Source organism: Tupaia chinensis, unplaced genomic scaffold (assembly GCF_000334495.1).
Source record: "Tupaia chinensis unplaced genomic scaffold, TupChi_1.0 Scaffold138235_1, whole genome shotgun sequence".
NCBI classification, from domain to species: Eukaryota; Metazoa; Chordata; class Mammalia; order Scandentia; family Tupaiidae; genus Tupaia; species Tupaia belangeri.
Genome location: NW_006198133.1, coordinates 580233 through 598645, shown reverse-complemented (window position 1 = coordinate 598645; position 18413 = coordinate 580233).

Genomic DNA, 18413 nt, shown 5'->3' with positions numbered 1-18413 from the left:
TCATGGAAATGTGTGTGTCACATGTGTTTGCTAGGAGGGTATTCGGATTGACTAGGGTCTTTGGTGATTCAATAAAATGTGTGTGTGGGGGGGAAAAAAAAAAAAAAAAAAAGAAAAGTAGTTCAAGTGAAGGCCAGCACGTGGTATGGAAGTTAAGCCACTGGACCCACATGGCCAACTGCGTGGTTCGAGTCCTAGACCCTGGGGCTTGAAAATTATGCCAGGTGCATGTGTGTCTGTGCATGTCCAGTACCCCAAGAGGAGAATGGAGGAGGAGATTGCAGTGGGCCAACCCCCTGAAGGGTGACTTCTCACTTCTCTCTGGTGAGCACAGGTGCCCTATAGCAAATCCTAAATACATGTGTATACATATATGAGAAAGGAGTTTGCGCTTCACTCTTCTCTTACGTTCCAGGCTATGTTCTGGTCCCAAGCCGAGGACTTGCATCTGTGTGGGGAACTCTCCCATGGTGTATCTAAAATGACGAAGTAAAGGGTTCGAGGGAAACAGGTGGGGAAGATCACTTGGGAGAACAGAGAGCACTGTGAGGGGCTCTCCTCACCACCCTAGGCAACGGTGTCCCGAACTCTAAGCTCAGTCAGGCCACGTTCCATTCCTGCGTTGCCAATGCAATGAGACAAGTGCCTCACTCTGCCACCATGCAGCTCCCTCGGCCTCCTGCTCTCCTGCGATTACTCGACATTCTCCCGCTGTGCCCTCGGCTTCCCTCCTTCTACACCTTGGCTTACACTTTGCCCCACTCTGGAAGCCCTCCCTGCCACTCTCCATGGATAAGTCCTGCTCACGGAAACCACGCCCACGTAAAGCCTCCTTGAACCTGACGGACCTGTAACGGGGCCTCCCTCAAGGACCTCCCTGTACTGTATGTCCAGGTGGGCTTCTTAGACTCACTTAGTGTCCTGGCAAAGAATCGCCATGACTAGAGAGAGTCAACTCAAGCCCTAGAAGGTCTTAGGTGATAGTTTGAAATGATCTGGCCCACTTAGTTTAAAAACTGCATGTATTTATACTTCCTAATGAATGTGTTTGTTTTCATGCAAAACAGCGCAAAGTTCTCCTCTTGCAGAGTGCTGGTACCCACTGGTGGCTCAGTGCGCAGGTAGGGGAAGGAGAATTTGTACACACAAGTCAAGCCCCCACCCATTAACACCGTCAGCAACAGTTTATTTCTTCATCTACAGAAAATGGATTTTCCTTTTGCCAAAGTGAGGATTCATGAACGTATTAAAACTTAATCCCCTGAGCCCAGTGCTGTCGTCATCCTGGCTTTACTAAAGTGAAGAGACCTTGTGCTTCACCGCTCTGGAATGGGAGAGGAGGAAGGGGTGTGCGTGTTTGTGCTCCTGTGTGTGGGGTGTGTAAAACAAGTCTCATTACGTAGATATCTAGTAGGCAGGAAAGGGAAGGACAAGGTTCGGTTCCCTGGTCTCCAATCCCAGTACCTTACTCTCCACCTAGAATCTCCTCTCAAATGTCGAATTCCAGCAGTGCACGGTCAGCCCTAAGGGCTCTGTGCCTTTGATGTGGGCACGCCCTCATTCCCATCACGCCTGCTCTCGGATGTCACATGATCGCCAGTGCTGCGTCCTGTCCACTTCCTCCCGTGTGCCAGCCCTCTTCTGGCTTCTTTTCCAATGCCCAGCCCACCCAGAGGCTGACCCCCGAGCTGCTCTCTCATCACTACTTGGAATTCGCCTGCCTTCTTTCCGCAAGAGAGGCTGGGAGTTAGGCTAGACTTCGTCCACATGTGAAGGAGATTTCCCTCTCGCTCACATTGCCCATCCTGCCCCTGCACGGGCTCCCCCATCACCAGGACTTGCCACCGGGGTGACACACCTGCCATACCTGATGAACCTGCACTGGCACTTCGTTATCGGCCAAAGACCAAATGGTAAGGACTTGATTTTTATCCTCAAAGGGAGGAGACGCCATTGAGGAGGGTTCAGCAAGAGCTAATACTCCTCTGATCTGAATTCTGGGGAGTCGACGACTGCAGAATGGAGAACAGCTTGAGGGTACAGAGTGAGAGTGAAGCAGAGACTCACGAGGCCCTGAGGCGAGAGGCTGGCGGCTTGGCTGAGATACCTGGTAGAAGAGAGAACTGGAGGGTGGGGTGGAAGTCTGCAGCACCTCCTGGCTCCTGTTGCACAGCAGCACCCTGCACTTCCAGGTGTAACCACGACAGAAATATTCAGGATGTCACATACATACATATGTCAAGCCACCAAAATGTCATGGGTAGGAAGAAGTCGAGAGAGACAAGGACTTTTAGACACACAAAGATCAGAGGCCACTGCCTTTCTAGGGCAGCTGCTGAGTAAGACCTGGGCGGGTGAGGACAGGTGTGACTCAGAGGCTCTTCCAGGCTAAGACGTGATCAGGATATGTGGGGGCTGGCGAGATCAGCTGGAATCTGGAGGAGTTTCAGGACAAAGTCATTCTCCCTGCCCACCGTTCTCCTTCGGGATTCATGCTGAGCAGGTGGTGCTCAGGGATCTGCAGGCTGCATGGTAAACTGGGGGGGAGTCCCTAGAAATCGTGCCACGACCCCAGGGCTGCTAGATGGAGAGCTCTGCACGCAGAGCTGATCTTGCCCAGAAGACACCTAACAACACGGATAAACAGAGATGATTAGGAAGACGTTGGAGGCAATACGAACAAACTGGATGAGAAGATAAAGAATGTTTTTTAAAGTTCTTATTTATTTACAGAGACACAGAGAGAGAGAGATGTCCCTGACAGGGTTTGCTATCTACCCTCCTCCTCTTGTCTCCCACCCAGCAGGATCAGGTGCAGGTGGGCAGGCCGGGCATGTTTAGGCCACCCCAGGATCCAGCCTGACCCTTCTCCGTGGCTCCAGCACTGTGCAGCAGTGCCTGGCCACCTGCACCGCAGTGGCGGGGCTACAGGATGGAAAATGAATTTTTGTAAGAATTATTTAATTTTATTATCATCATTATTATTTTAATTTGTTATAGGGCATGTGCACTCACCAGAGAGAGACACGCAGAGAGAGAGAGAGACAGAGACAGTGAGAAAGCAAGCCACCAGGTCTAGGATTTGAACCTTAGTTGGCCATGTGGGAATCCAGCACCTCAACCACCATGCTACCTGCTGGCCCCACGATGGAGAATTTTAACAACAACAACAATGAAAATGAAATCTGTGAAAATGGCCACAATGATAAAATTAAATCATTGAAAAATAAACCGGAAGTTAGGAGTTAATTGGGTGGATTTAGCAGGAAACACAACATAGAAAAGCAGAAAGTATTTTGCACTAAATGATGACAGTATGGCACATCATGGTGGGTGAGATGTGAGGAAGGAGAGAGGAGGTGGACTTGGAACGGTGGAGAGGTGTGGAAGGCCGCATATCAGACCTTGCACATGAACAACTGGTCGTCCATGTTGTCCCCTTACCCTAACATGGCTGTCTGCTTCTGTAAACCTGCTTGCTCTTCCCATGAGAAAATTGCTTGTGCTAACCATACAGAAAAGCATATCCGGGACGACCCCCTGTACCTGCTGCTGTCTTTGCTAACTAGCCTGAAACCCTTTTGTTGAGCAATGGAATGGCTTACATAGAAACCCCACTCTCCTAAGAAATAGTTAACCTGCTTGATTCAGCTTCTGTAACTGCTTGCATAGAAGCCCCTGATAACTCACCCCCTATAAAAAGACTGCTCAAACTTCGGTTGGGGATACAGTTCTGACTCTCGGTCTCCCCCCTCCCCCACCCCAGCCTCAGGCTGTAGTCGCTGGCCAGCTAATAAAGACCCTTTAACCTTATTCTGGCTTTGGTGGTCGTTCACTCGGTGGCATTCCACCACATGTGGAGGCCCCAGCGAGATCTGGAAACCTTAGAGCGGCCGAATAACACCCCAACGAGGATGCTCCTTACACCCTGTCCCAGGTCCCAAGGGGGGTAAGGAGGCCTCACAAACGTGGATCAGAAATTGGAGTCACTGATGGCGCCTGAATCTGGTAAGAGTCTAGTTACTTTGGTTTGAGAGCTCTTCTGGTGAGACTTTAGGAGGGCTGGACGCAGCGGAACCTCCAGGTCCCTGGGCCCGAGTGCGACGGCACTTCGGGCCCCTGGTGACAGTGATTTCTGGATACACTGTCTTGCTTTGTCTTGTCTTTGTTGCCCTGTGTTCATCAAAACGGGACAGGACCAGTCATCACCCTGCTTGTCTTTGGGTGTACTGTCTTGATTTGTCTCGTCTTGGTCAGTCTTGTTTTTGTCAAGATGGTCAGGGACAGTCGTCAGTCTGTTTGTCTAAATGTGTCCCCCTTAACTGTTTTCTAGATCACTTTCAGGACTTTCAACACCGGGCCAAGGGTTATGGTGTAATCTCTGTGAATTGCCTGATTAGTGTCAAAGTAACCCCAGGGAAATTGGCTCCTCTGGTCCTGATGTGTGTGTGCATCCATACCTGTGATATGTCATGTTATGTACTGTATGTTGTATGTCTGTGTGAAAAAGGCCTTAAAGAATTCTATTCGATTTGGTTTATAAAAAGAGTACTCATAAAAATGGGTTTAAATGCTTTTCAAGTTCCTATACCTTTAGTAAACGATCTGGTTTCAAATGTAATGAAAGAAAAAGATTAATAAGTGAAAGTCTTCACAATTTTCAACATATATTTTGTCTAGGATTTTATTAATCAAGGGGTTTAATAAAACAGCTAATGTATGTTATTTTTTCTGTTTTTTTAGTTTTAGTGCTGACAGAGGATCTTTGACCTCAAAGTAACTCTTGGATATTTACAGAGGGTCCCTGAGACATCCAAAAGGGAGATGTTAAACTAATCAGGCTTATTCTTTATATGTTAAAGATGAAAAACATTGTCAAATTAAGTAATTCTAATTTTTTTTTTTTTTTGGAGAGATTTTCACTATAGGGCTCGTGCGCTTGCCAGACAGATAGAGACAGAGAGACAGAAAGCGAGAAATCACCCCCCAGGAGGGATGGTCACGCCGCAATCCCTTCTCCTCCATTCTCCTCTCGGGATCTTGGGCGCACACGCACACGTGCCCTGCATGAGTTTTAAGCCACCGGGTCTGGGACGTGAACCGCGGTCAACTATGTGGAGTCCAGCGACATAGCCATTACGCTAACTGCTGGTTCCTAGAAATTCTAATTTTGTTGACATTGTATTTAAGCTATATGTAAAAATATGTTATGTCTATATATGTTTTGTGTTCCAAAATAATTTGAGATGCCTAGGAGTTTATGATGGAATATTTATCAGTCATGTGGTAAGTTATTATGTTAAACTGGTATCTAGTCAAATTTCTTTGTCAGTTATGAATTTTTGTCAGAGCATTAACTATGGCTATAATCCTAATGTCATGTCCTTAAGGAAATTCACAGAGAGAGTGGAAAGAGAATGTACTCTTACAAATACCAGTTTCTAAAAATCTAGTCATTTAACTGGGTAAAATTTTCATTTTCTATGTAAACTGATTGGTTTTCTAAACTGTTAAGTCAAAGAAAAGTAGGAAAATGTTTAGCGAAATGACATGTTAAGTAGCCAATACAATACACCTGAGTTAAAAAGGTAATATTAATAATATATATATATGTATATATACACACACAATGTTAAAGATGAACTCATTGGAGTATTACTGCCTGGTTCTCTCTGAGTCCTCCGTATAATTCTTGTTATTAAGTTAACTTGCTTTAGCTATTCCTATTGTTGGTCTTTAAATTTTATAAAATTGGGAGGGTCTATTAGTGAGGTTCAGTTTTGCATTGAAAAAGTTGTTGAAACGAGTTTTGTTGCTATTGTTGTTTGTTTGTTCATGTTCATAAGATACCAGTCAGTATATGTGGACATATGTACTTCTATTTTTACAAGCTGAATAACTCCTCCAAAAAATATTAAACTTCCCAAGGTGGGATAGAAACGATAAACATGAAGAATTAATAAAAATTGGGCCTATGTATCAGAGACAAAAGCTACAAACTCCTATCCGGGAACTTAATAGAGTAGAAGTCTCAGGGAACAGGGTTGGACAAGTTAAGGCAGGAGCTCCTGGCTGCCTCTGCCCCCTGCCTGCTTGCACTCCTGTTTCTCTTTAGTTAGGCCTCTTCCCCACTGGTCTCTCCACGTAGTTAAATGACCAAGAGGTCTACCTAGAAAAATAAAAATTTAGATTAAGACTACATTCTCCAGCTAGGGTTTTGTATAGTCAATAGGCATTTGCCTTGTGGAACCTGTGAACTGGGCTCCGCCCTCTAGTACTCGGCCGCTCCTTGCAGGATCTACTGGAATTTGGTTTCACTTCTCAGTGTTAGAGCTCTAACGATTCAGAACAGATATATATATTTAAAGTTCTCATTTAACTCCAAACAATGTTATAACAAATTGGCAAGACACCTTAACCTTTGATTTAACTCTCACTTAAGCGGCACCCAGTAGTCGCTCGTGGTAATCCTGAAGGCTGAGAACTTCTTTGAGGGCAGGATGTGGACCCAGCCCAGATCGGAGCCTCTGTCTCAAAAGAAACTCTGTTTCCAAAGTGGGCAGCCCGGGCATTAAACAATGCCCATGACTGGCATCCTCATGTTCCCCACTGGGACCTTGTCCCCAAGTACAGAGCTGGTCGCTAGAGACAGAATGCACTGAGCTCTGATTGGAGCTCGGGACTTCTAAAGTCTATGCTGGCCTTTGAAACTGAGGGTTGATGGGGCCCAAGACCCCTACGGCTCCCCGGCTCCCCGTAGACATCTGACAATCTCACTGGACAAGCCTCAGGTAACCCTTAAAGTGACTAAGATTAATTTCTGTCTAAATCAGAGGTTAAGGTTATTTTTTAAAAATACAGTCATATCAACAACTAAAAGTTCTTGTAGCCGCCCCAGACTCTGGCCCCCCATCCTTGCCCTCCTACACTCAGTAAAGAAAAACTGCCCCACAAGTAGTTGTCATTACCAAATGACAGGCCAATAGTCCCCAAGGCCCTTGAGGGGGTCATCACAGAACAGGTATTCAGGCACCTCTCCAAAGCTAAAGGAGGAGGCCCCAAGTGAACCAGAAACTACACCTCTTGCCCAGGGAGATGACCCTTTCAGTCCCCCCCCATACTCCATCTGGATCTACTTACGGGCCAGTACCTAAGGACTCCTCCGTGGGCAAGAAACCAGCTGAGGGAGACAGCATGTCCCAAGGGGCCTTGGCCCCCTTGCCAGTTTTTCCCTTCAAGCAATGGGACCCTCTGAATTAGGTCCAGATGGTCAGCTCTCTATGGTTTATTCCCCTTTCTCTGCGAGTAACCTGTAAACTGGAAAAGCCAGAATCCCTCCTTCTCTCAAAACCCACAAGGTTTAGTTAATCTCTCTCCTTGAGGCTATTTTCTTCCCTCATCAGCCTCCCTGGGACGACTGCCAGCAGCTCCTCCAGGCTCTACCACGAAGAATCCCTGGGAAGGCTGTGAACTTGTCCTGGATGCCCACGGCCGGCCCACTGCTGACCCTGTGGCCATGGAGCGGGCTTTCCCAGCTGGCCGACCTACTTGCCATCCGAATCTGGACGGTCTCTGCAGGCTCTCCAGGCGACTCTCGCTGAGACCCACCGCCTCTGCCCACCCGCAGCTGCTGCCCGGCCCCTGTGGAGTCTACATCCTCCTCACAGCCGGCCTTGGACCCTGGGGCTCCAGTTTGGGCCAGACACCAGACTCTGGCACCCTTGACCCCCGCTGGGACAGGGACCCTGGGGCCCCAGTTTGGGTCAGACACCAGACTCCGGCACCCTTGACCCCCGCTGGGACAGACCTTTCATGTTATCCTGAGCACCCCTTCTGCTGTCAACTTTGCAGGGAAGTGTCATTGGCCTCATCGCTCCCACTTAAAGCCTGCTGCCGGCTCCCTGAGGCCACTGCCTCCGGGACCCAGAGATGGGGACTTCAGCCTTCCTCAGATCGCCTCTAGGTCAAATTGCCTTTCCTGACTTTCCTGATACTTCTCCTCTTTCCCCTGCCCTCCCCTCCCCACATAAACTTCCCTCCCACCCCTGGCCCCTCTCTCCACCACTGGTGCCTGCTCCTCCGCACTTGCTACCCCCCTGACGCCTTGTCCCTCACCTCCCCAGTTCTGTCAGGCCTCTGCAGCCCTGTCATTGTGGGCCTGGGCCTCAGTTCTATACCAACCACTCTGGGTCCTTAGGGACAGCCTGAGCCAGCTCCGCAAACGTTCCTTCCGTCAGGCCTGGCGCACAGCAGTCGTAGGCGGCACCACCGGTCCCACTGTCTCTCTTCTCTCAGACCTTGACTGGCAGGCTCTTCTTCCCCCTGTTTATTTTTGTGCAAGGCTTTATCCTCAGATTGGGTGCTTATTTCTAAAAATAACTAAAGCCCAGTTGCACACACTTTTTAGCTAATTTAACTCAGTTTCCCCCGATGATGAGAATTATATTTGAGAAGTGTAGAAAATATAGCACGGAGCCTGTCACTCTCTCAGAAAGGCTTTGATGAGGGGATCAGCAGTTGGAGTAATGGTTATGTCACTGGACTCCCACATAATTGACCACGGTTCAAGTCCTGAACCCAGTGGCTTAAACTCAGACCAGGCACGTGTGCGTGCGTGCCCAAGATCCCAGAGGAGAATGGAGGAGAAGGTATTGCGGTGTGGCCATCCCCCCTGAGGAGTGATTTCTCACTTTCTGTCTCTCTGTCTCTATCTTTCTGGCGATCACATGCGCCCTATAGCAAAAACCTCACAAAAAATAAAGAAAAAAGAAGAAAGGCTTTGATGGGAACATACCTGAGTAAATGCTGCTCATTATTATCTGCTTCTTTAGGTGTGTATACAGGGTCTTCAGAAAGTTCGTGGAAAGTACAGATTATGACAAAACTGCACGTGTTTCCATTGTTCTTGCACTGAAATTAAACCCCTACCAACCTGTAACGTGAAGAGGATCTAGAGTGAGGCACTAAGAAGGGTAAGGCATCAGTTGAAAAAAGTCCTTTTCAGAGCAACATGAGTTCTGCCCAAATTAAAGCAAGAACAACTAGCAAGTTTACATAGCCTCACAAGTGCGTCTCCAGTGAGCTCCTCCTCATTCTGGGGTATGAGGTTCTTGGGCTCGAGCCCATGGTGCACTTCCCGGTGAGTGACGTGAGCTCCTTGATCTAGATCGATATTAGGGGAATCCGTGATGACAGATAAGGTATCTGTAAGTCCATGCACGAAGACGCTGGCAGAGCGCGAAAGACAAGCGACGCAAACACGCATCCAGAACATGAGTCTATTTTAGCGAGAACGAGTTGCTCCCTCTGTGACGGAAGTCCAGTGTAACCAGCCTGCCGCTGGGTAACTGACTGGGCCTCCCAGGAAGTGCTGGCACATCGGGGCGCAGCCTCAGTCTTTTCCGTGTACAGGAAAAGGACTCTGCTGTAGCGGTTCCTGGTCAGCCTGTGTGTTCCTTAAATGCCTGTGGTCACCTTCATCTTCACACCACGGCCACTGGTGAGCAGCCCCTCCCCACCCTGACACCACCCTTCCCTAACCCATGCTCCCAGTGGGCCAGACGTCAACTCTGCCATTCAGTCCAGGGCTGTGTACTTTTAACATTAAAGGGGAAAATGATTAAGTAGCAATTAAGAATAATTCCAAGGGGGGCAGCAGGTGGTATAGAGGTTAAGACACTGAATCCCACTTGCCCAACCATGCGAGTCTAGTTCCAGACCTGGTGGCCTGAAAAATATACCAGGTACATGTGAGTGCATGCCCAACATCCCAAGAGAACGGAGGAGCAGAAGGGATTGAAGCATGGGCATCCACCCTGAGAGGTGATTTCTCACTTTCTCTCCTTTTCTCACTCTGTGTCTGGAGAGTACACACACCCTAGAAAAATAACTAAAAAATAAAAACAAAGAATTAAATCGAATAATTGGTTTTCTTATTCTTCCCTAAATCTTACATAAGATCTTAATATTTTCTGTCATAATCCAGATGCCACAGAAGCAAACAGCTTAGCGAATGACAGGATAACTTACTGAAGATTCATGTCTCAGAGGAAGTATGTTCCTTTCAAAGAAATCAAAGTTGTCTTCCCATATACATATTGTACATGCTGGTCTGAGATCAACCTGAGAATAAATTTCATCTCAGGGGTTGAAACTGAGCAAGGACCCCCTAATGTATTTCCTAGGGTTCCTGAAATATAAAGTCCACTTGCATTGTAATGGCCCGGAGTAAGGAGTAAGTCTTCAGACTTTGGTTATGATAATGACCAACAGGGACCATGAGTGAGGGCCATTTGACCTCTGAAACTCTCACTTACAGGAAAGAAGGTTTTCATTTCAATATGCAAGATGTTTCGTAGACTGGAAACTGCTGGTTGTGAGCTCAGACTCCAGGCTGAACGGTTCCAGACACCTGAAGAGGAATTTGATTATCTAAGGCCTCACCAATCAAGAATGCCCACGAGCTGATCACGCCCTCTTGAACCAATCACTGAACTGATCATGCGCCTGGGACCTCTGCCCCTAACTTTGCCCTTAAAAACGCGTGTGGGGAACATCTCGGGGAGACGGGTCTTTTCAGCATGAGCTGCACACTCTCCTTGCTTTGCGCTTTGCAATAAAGCTGTCCTTTCCTTCATCACACCACGTGCCTGTGGCTTGGTTTCACAGTGCTTGGGCGAGCAAACCTGATTTGAGTTCGGTAAGAGTTACATTTCCAGGCCTCTCTTGGTCCCTCTGAATAAGCCATTACATTGAAGTTTGAAGTATTTTGGCCAAGACCACTCTCTAGTCAGCAGTAGACAGACTTTCCGTCTCCAAAGACCATTTCCATTAAGGAAACGGATGTAGTATCATAAATCATAAACAAGAGTATTTGTGAACCTCCCATAAATACTGGGATATCCTGGCTGGAATTAATTAGTGCTGGCACACTCCTCACCTTGGGGAAAAGTTTCTGTTTATACCAACAAAACGGCCTATTAATATGCTCAGCAACTGGGAACTCTTTTGCTGATCCGGTGCCTGGTGGGGACAGCAGGGAGAAGCTCACATTCAATTTCCTTCTAGGCCAGTGGGTTTGGGAAGTGCATTTGAAAAGACCTGGCCAATGGAGCCATGGCTTCCTAATTGCTGGCTCCCACCCCCTCACTGCCCAGCGCTGCACAATACACTCGGGAGTACAGAACAATTTGGAAACCAACTTGTACCTTTCTGATTCACATATTCTCCTGGTGAACTTCACTACTTCCAGAGGGAAAAATCTGAAGGCAGACAGAAATGGATGTGTTTTTTTTTGCTACAATTGTCTCAGCTTTCAAAAAGGCCATGAGAACTTCGGGGTCCTTGACTCAGTGGCTGACAGGGATGTTGGTAACATCTGTGACAGGACATTCTTTTTCTTTGCTACTTTCCTTCTTGGGTTTAATTTACATTTATTTAAACACAGAGATACATTTTTAGGTCAGTAAATTCTGACAACTGTAAATATTCATGAAACCATTGAATGAAACAAAATACAGTACATGTTCCTCACCGCAGAAAGTTCCTCCTTACCCTTCCTATCAAATCAAATGGTCAGCTTTCTTATTCTTCCCCAATACTTACATAAAATCTTAATATTGTGTGACCTTGGCCAGACTACTTCAAACTACTTCACTCTGAAGTAACAGGAAGGTTAAATGTGATGGCTTATTTGGAGGAACCAAGTGGGGTCAGGAAATGTACCCGCTGAGATGAAATCCATTCTCAGGTTGATCTTAGAGACCAGCATGTACAATAGGTATATGGGAAGACAACTTTGATTTTTTTTTAAGGAACACACTTCCTGAGACACAGTGAATCTTCGGTAAATTTTTTTGAAAATTATTTATTTAACTTTATTTATTCATTCATTCATTTTTAATTTGACTGGAGAGATACACAGAAAGAGAGAGAAAGAGAAGGTGAGAGAGCAAGCCACCAGGTCCAGGACTCGAACCGTGGTCAGCCATGTGGGAGCACCCAGCGCCTTAACCACCACGCCACCTGCTGTTCCTGAATCTTCAGTAAATTAATTTATCATTCTCTAAGCTACTTGCTTCTGTGGTCTGCTCTTCTCTCTCCACAACTGTCTCAGAGACAGCTACCAACTTAATTTCTGTCCCATAGGCTAGGGTTTGTTTTTGGATTTCATAGCCTTAGAATCGTACTGAATGCTGTTTTTCATGTCTAGTTTCTTTCATTCAACATGTTTTAAAATGCATTTATGTTAGGACTGGATGGTTGCACAGGGATAACCCAGAGCCATGCAATGCTAGGCCCCAGTGGGAAGGTCCCAGGTTTGCATCTTGGGGCGTCTTAGACATGCCAGGGGCAAGCACGCATGCCTGTGGTCCTGGAGATGTCTCTGTCTGTCTACCTCTATCCTTCTGTCTCTCTATCTTATGAAAAAAATAAGTCAATAAGCTTTAAAAAGTCCATCTGTGTTGTGTATCAGTAGTTTTTATTTAACTGTTAAGTTGTTGTCGATGGAAAAAATATAACCAACTGTAAAATTAATAATTAACAATTAATGTGGTTTATTTCTAAGCCAACTGTGTGACCTAGGCCCGGAGAAGAGGCACACATGCCTTTTCTCGGGGTGGTCATGTACAGAGGTTCCTTTTATTTGCTTTTGAGATTGGCAGATAACATTTAATTAAAAGATTTCCCATTGGTCTGGCCCAAAAAGGCGGGACATGTAGAAGTGGGGGCTTGTAGGTTATAGGTGGGTTCCACAAATTCTTAGGTCATTGATTGGAAGGGAAGATCCCTGTCTTAGTTAAAGAAAGGCTTAATCTACATCTCAAAGGTACTATGCCAGGGACAGGAGGTAGGAAGAATCCTGTTAATAGAAAATAAATGGTCTGTTAATGTTTGTGGGCATGACTTCCCCAGTCCCCTTTTGAAAAGATTTTGGAAAAATAGGAAAAGTAGTCAGACTTCTGTCCACATTGTATTCCTTCATATAAATCTACTACACTTTATACATTTAGTTGTTTTGTTCATTTATAGATATTTTGGTTGCTTCCAGTTTGGGGCATTTAAGTCTCCTTTTAAGAGGACTCAGATTACTAAACTGGAATAGACTACATGAAATTATGAAAGAAGAACACACATTTAAACTGTGGACAGAAGTCTGACTGCTTTTTCTTATTTTTCCAAAGTCCTTTCCAGAGGGCCTAGGAAGAGTCACGCCCACAAACATTAACAGACCATGTTTTCCTCCCTTTAACAGGATTCTTCCTGCATTCTGTTCCTGGCCTAGTATCTTTGAGATGTCTATCCACCTAATTACATTATATTCTTCTGCTCACTGCTTCCCAAGGCACAGAACTTTCCTTTCCTTGAGATGTAGATTAAGCATTTCTTTGTGAATCTCTTCCCAGGACACAGATCTTCCCTTCCAATCACCAACCTGGAAATTGTAGAACCCACCTATAACCCACAAGCCTCTGCTTCCACATGCTCCACTTCTTTGGGCCACACCAATGGAAATCTCTTCACTAACTTTGTAAATCTCAAAATCAGATATAAGGAAGCCCTGTCCATAATCACCCCTAGAAAGTTATGTATGCCTCTTCTCTGGGCCGAGGTCACTCATATTTGGCTTGGAAATAAACCACATTAATAATTAATTATTAATTTTTACAATTGGTTGTTTTTTCCATTGACAAAACAAAGTCATCTTCTAATAAGGAAGATCTTTTCTGAAGAGAAAATAGGATTTAACTTATTTGGGAGCAGAAAGGATTTCTAATGAACTTTTCAAAGTTCTCATCTGTAAGGTTTGAGAGACATGGAATTCTTTTCCAAGGGAACATATGTCATATTTTCTGAAGGGCCATAGTGGTATTTGTTTGGTAGGCAGTTAGCTAGTAATGAGCGGGCAGCCCTATGGGAATAGCAGGACACATGTCACGTCAATCACAACTTATCAGGAGTTACAACCAGACCCTCCACGAGATGCCTTCTTCCCACTCAGCTCCTCGTGCCCGGAAGGTGAGGCAAATACCGTTTTTCTTCCTTGGTACCTGAGGAAGACACATAGAGATGATTGTAAATTTCCCTCTTATCATCCCTCATGAATACAAAAAGACCTAACCAGACATTTTGGTCAACCTACAGATTCCCACTGGACCGATAAGCTAATGGGACAGTCTATCCTAATAGGCATCCTGGCTGACACTGGGCATGCACAGTTAGGTCATCAAATTCCTCAAATTCTTCACCTGTGAGAGAGAAAGCCCTGAGAATTTCAAACAAAGGACTTAAATAGTGTGACAGACCTCCCACTATTAAATATTCATGATCACCTCCAGTAATAAAAATAACACCTAAACCAGTCCCAAAGGCAGCAGTTGCTACCTAGCAACCTGCCCGCCCAAGGGTCTTTTAGGTGTGCTTCTTTTCTAAAACATTTATTTCCTATTAATTCTCTTTTCTACCTATTTTATCATGGTCATGGCTTTATTTTGTGCCTAGGCAGAGGTCCCTAGTTTTAGTGATCTGGACCCATGCAGCTCAACACTTTCCCATCCTACGACATTTGCCCTGACGAACTTGGGGTCAGGCCATCATTCTTTTCAGGAAGCCGTGAAAAGCCTTGACCGGCCACCATGATGCCGTGAGGCACGATGCTACCTAAGTAGGGCTTTGCCCATAGAGGAATCTCAGCTTCCGCTAACGTCTGATTCACTGTCCATTCGTTCAGTCAGTCAGTCGTTTTATGCTGAGTTCTACTCTAAGCTTTGCTCAAGGTTAAACTTCAATTAAACCTACTTTTTTCTTTCTTTTCCTTTGTTTTTTTCTTTACATTCTATGAGTAGACTGAGGAGCCCCCTAAGAGCCACAGATAAAATTATTCCACGCTATCCCTGTTGCACAGCAGAGGCCTCAAGTATACAGGCAGCAAAGGTGACGTTTCTCTCAACAAACTTCTCTAGACGGGAGGGCATTCCGTTTCCACCTGGGAGCAGGCTCCTCAGGTTTACTCACTGCAGCAGCAATGTCACTCCGGCCTCTCTCCTCACTAACCTCTCCCCAGGGCAGGAGGCACAGCTTATCTGATTGATGGACTCAGGAGAAGAAGGTCTGTGAGCCCACTTAGCTCCTTACCCTTTTCTCATCGTTCTGAGGTCCTCCTGCCTCCAGGGAGCACAGAGTTGATAGACTGCCTTCTGTTAAAAAAAAAAAGCCCTGGCTGGGGTGAGGCGATACACCGAAAGGTCTGGACATGACCAGTTAGGTCCAAAACTGAGTGAGCAAGTGAGTTTAATTCAAGACTGAAATGTTGGCAAGACCATTCAGCTCCAGCTGTAGTGCATGTCTACAGCCCAATTTCCCAGGGAAGAAAGTAGCCATTCTGAGTGTGTCATCTCTCAGTAAATTACCTTCCCTGAGTCAGTGCCTATCTCCTAATTTCATCTGCACTAAGCTAGAAAAAGAGTGTGACAAAATATAATTTTCAAAAATTTCACAACGTAACACTCATACACTACAAGGGGTGTTCAGAGGTCACGTGAAAATTAAAATGGATAGACTTCAGCTCTTTGGCGCCAAAATAAACTTACACGGCAATGCCATTTTCCACGAACTTTTTGAAGTCCCCTTGACTATGATAATCAAATGTAAGAGATATATTTAACTCTACAATGGTGATTCCAGTGGAAAAGGTAAAGCCAGTTGATGCTAAAATCAACTTAGATATAAAACATGTTAATGCTTTCACTAATTAAGAGTTAGCATGTTTTATATTTGGGTGAGGGAAAAATGTTTGTTGTTAATATATACGTTTTTTTAAAACAAAAATGATAATGTTTTTGTAGAGCAGCAAATATCAAAGCTTGGAATATCTTCCCTTCTGAAAAGAAATGACTACATGCCTCTCCGACTGCACAGAAAATGCGTGTAAGCCCTCGATCTTCCACAAGTTCAAGGCCTTGGCGTGTGAGCAGTGAGTTAGTCGCCTTCCCTTACCTCCTCAGAATGCCCTTGTTAGACAGCCTGGCTTCTGAGACGTTGCCCTAACGTGATTGTTTTAGGTTTTTTCTCCTCAAGTTTACTTATTGCTTCCAACAGCGAGGAAGACAGAGAGACAGCACCCCAATAGGGTCTTGACTTTGTCATTCACCCCCAGCCTTAACCACTTCCAGACCCTGGGCGTGTGCACCTACCACGCTCAGGGAGGCCTCTGGATGCAAACGCAAAGCCTCCCAGACAGGACTCCCTTCCGCCCTTGTCCCTGGCCTCTACCTGGCCCCTCTGGCATGAACTTTCAAATATTTGAGTAGTATTTTTGCCTGATTTCCTTTTGAATACGTTTTGTTAACAAGTTCTCTATCAGGACATCGGAATCTAAGCGACAAGCTCTTGTTTTCCACGGAGAGTACAAAGACTCACCAGCCTGGAGTACCCAACTGAGGGCAGTTTCCACCAAGTGCTGACCTCAAAGACTCAAATCGCATTCCCAGAACGAATCCATGCTCTGCAGCATCTCTAGAGCTATTGCTTTGGGACAAAAATCTTTACTTTTTAGACACACAGTTGCCAAATGTGCCCTCAGGTAACTGAGTTCACTATTTAATGAAGTGGTTACTGCCTGGACTGTGGCACGGGTCCTTGTAGGTCAGTCTCTACTGTCCATGTGAATGCTCAGCAGTGTCTGACGTAAACCGAGGTTCTACTAGGAATCAGGAATCAGCTCTCCAACAAAGCTGGAAGACTTTGTATCTCGGTTTCTCCGACGCCCAGACTGGAGGCGGCAGGCCTGCACTCGGAGCGCCAGAATCGCTAGTTCTACTAGGAATCAGGAATCAGCTCTCCAACAAAGCTGGAAGACTTTGTATCTCGGTTTCTCCGACGCCCAGACTGGAGGCGGCAGGCGGACACCTGCACTCGGAGCGCCCCAATCGCTAGCTCTAGCCTGACTCCTCTCTCCAGGACTTGCAGAACTCGGCCATATAGGCATTTATGTGTTTTGCATGTTCCTCTCACCGCCCCTAGGACTGCACGGTGCATGCAGTCTGCACATGAGGTCACTGTTTAATTGCCACATAAAACAGCTTATCACACTTGTGGTTTAAAACACGTGAGACCAGATTCCTCATTTCTCTGCCTTCCTTTCCTGGAAGATGAACACTTTTGTCTCTCTCATTTGCAAAATCCTATTTTCAAAATGTGCCACGTTCTGCATGAGTGAAGAACATCTGTGCAATAGGACACCTGTTTCGCTGGCTCCTCTAGACGGGGTGGGTGTCAGCTTAGCCTGCTAGAAGGAAATGCCGAGGGTGGGTGACTCCAGCAGCAGAAATGTACTTACCTGGCCGCGGGAGCCAGGCAGTGCAGTCCGAGAACAGGTGCGGGCCAACTCGGTTCTGAGAGCTCTCCCTTCTGTTAAAAGGTCACCAATTCCGGGGCCAGCAGCTGGCATGGTGGTAAAGGCAAGGACTTCTACGAGGCCAATGGCAGTTCGAGTCCTGGACACAACAGCTTGAGAATCACCTGGTTGTGTGTGTGTGTGTGTGTGTGTGTGTGTGTGTGCCCGCCCAAATTCTGAGAGGAGCATGGAGAAGGGACTTCCCTCTCTGTCTCTCCTCTCTGGCAAGTGAACACATCCTGTGGCAAAAACCTTAAAAAAAAGAAAGGCTACCAATCTGACCAAATGAGGGTCCTGCACGTAGACCTCACTCAACCTTAATTACTTCCTGAGGTAATTGTGTGTTTCTAAATACAGTCACGTTGGGGGTAAGGGCTTTATCATCTGAATTTGCGGGACGGAATCAGCCTAAGGCAGCGTTCTTTCCCCTTCTTTCTTTTCACCCCATGTGAAGTCTGGAGGAAGTCCCCGCAGGGCCAGCCGGGCAGCCCTCTGACATCAGCGCTCATCGTCTGCGCCTCGGCCGTCCTGCCTTGCTGATTCGAGCGTGCATTTCTGTCCCCACGGCCACACGTGCCTGTTCCACATCGCCTCGCCTTGCTGCAGGAACAGACAAGGAATGCTGTGTGTTATCAGAAAGCCGACCGACCTGGGAGTCCCCGGCCTGCTCTTACACGCCACTGGGGGGTGCTGTTTCACACAGGAACTGCCATCCGGAGGAATCCTAGCGACACTGAGTTTTATGTCTCAGAGTAATTTTGCTTGGAACAAAACTGGAATTCTCTCAGTGGGGAAAAGTGGGCAAACAGAGACCAAGAAGGCAGATTCCAGTGTGTGTTACAGTGGCCAGATGGCTGGTGGTAACACTAGAAGCACGATTTGGGAAAAACAAATGAATTAAATAAATCAGGAGGGGCTCCTAATATTCTGGACTTATAGCTCATTGCTGTTTTAATTTGACTCATGGAGAGCTTTATTTTTTAGGTATTAAAATTTTTTAGAGGGAACCAGCAGTTAG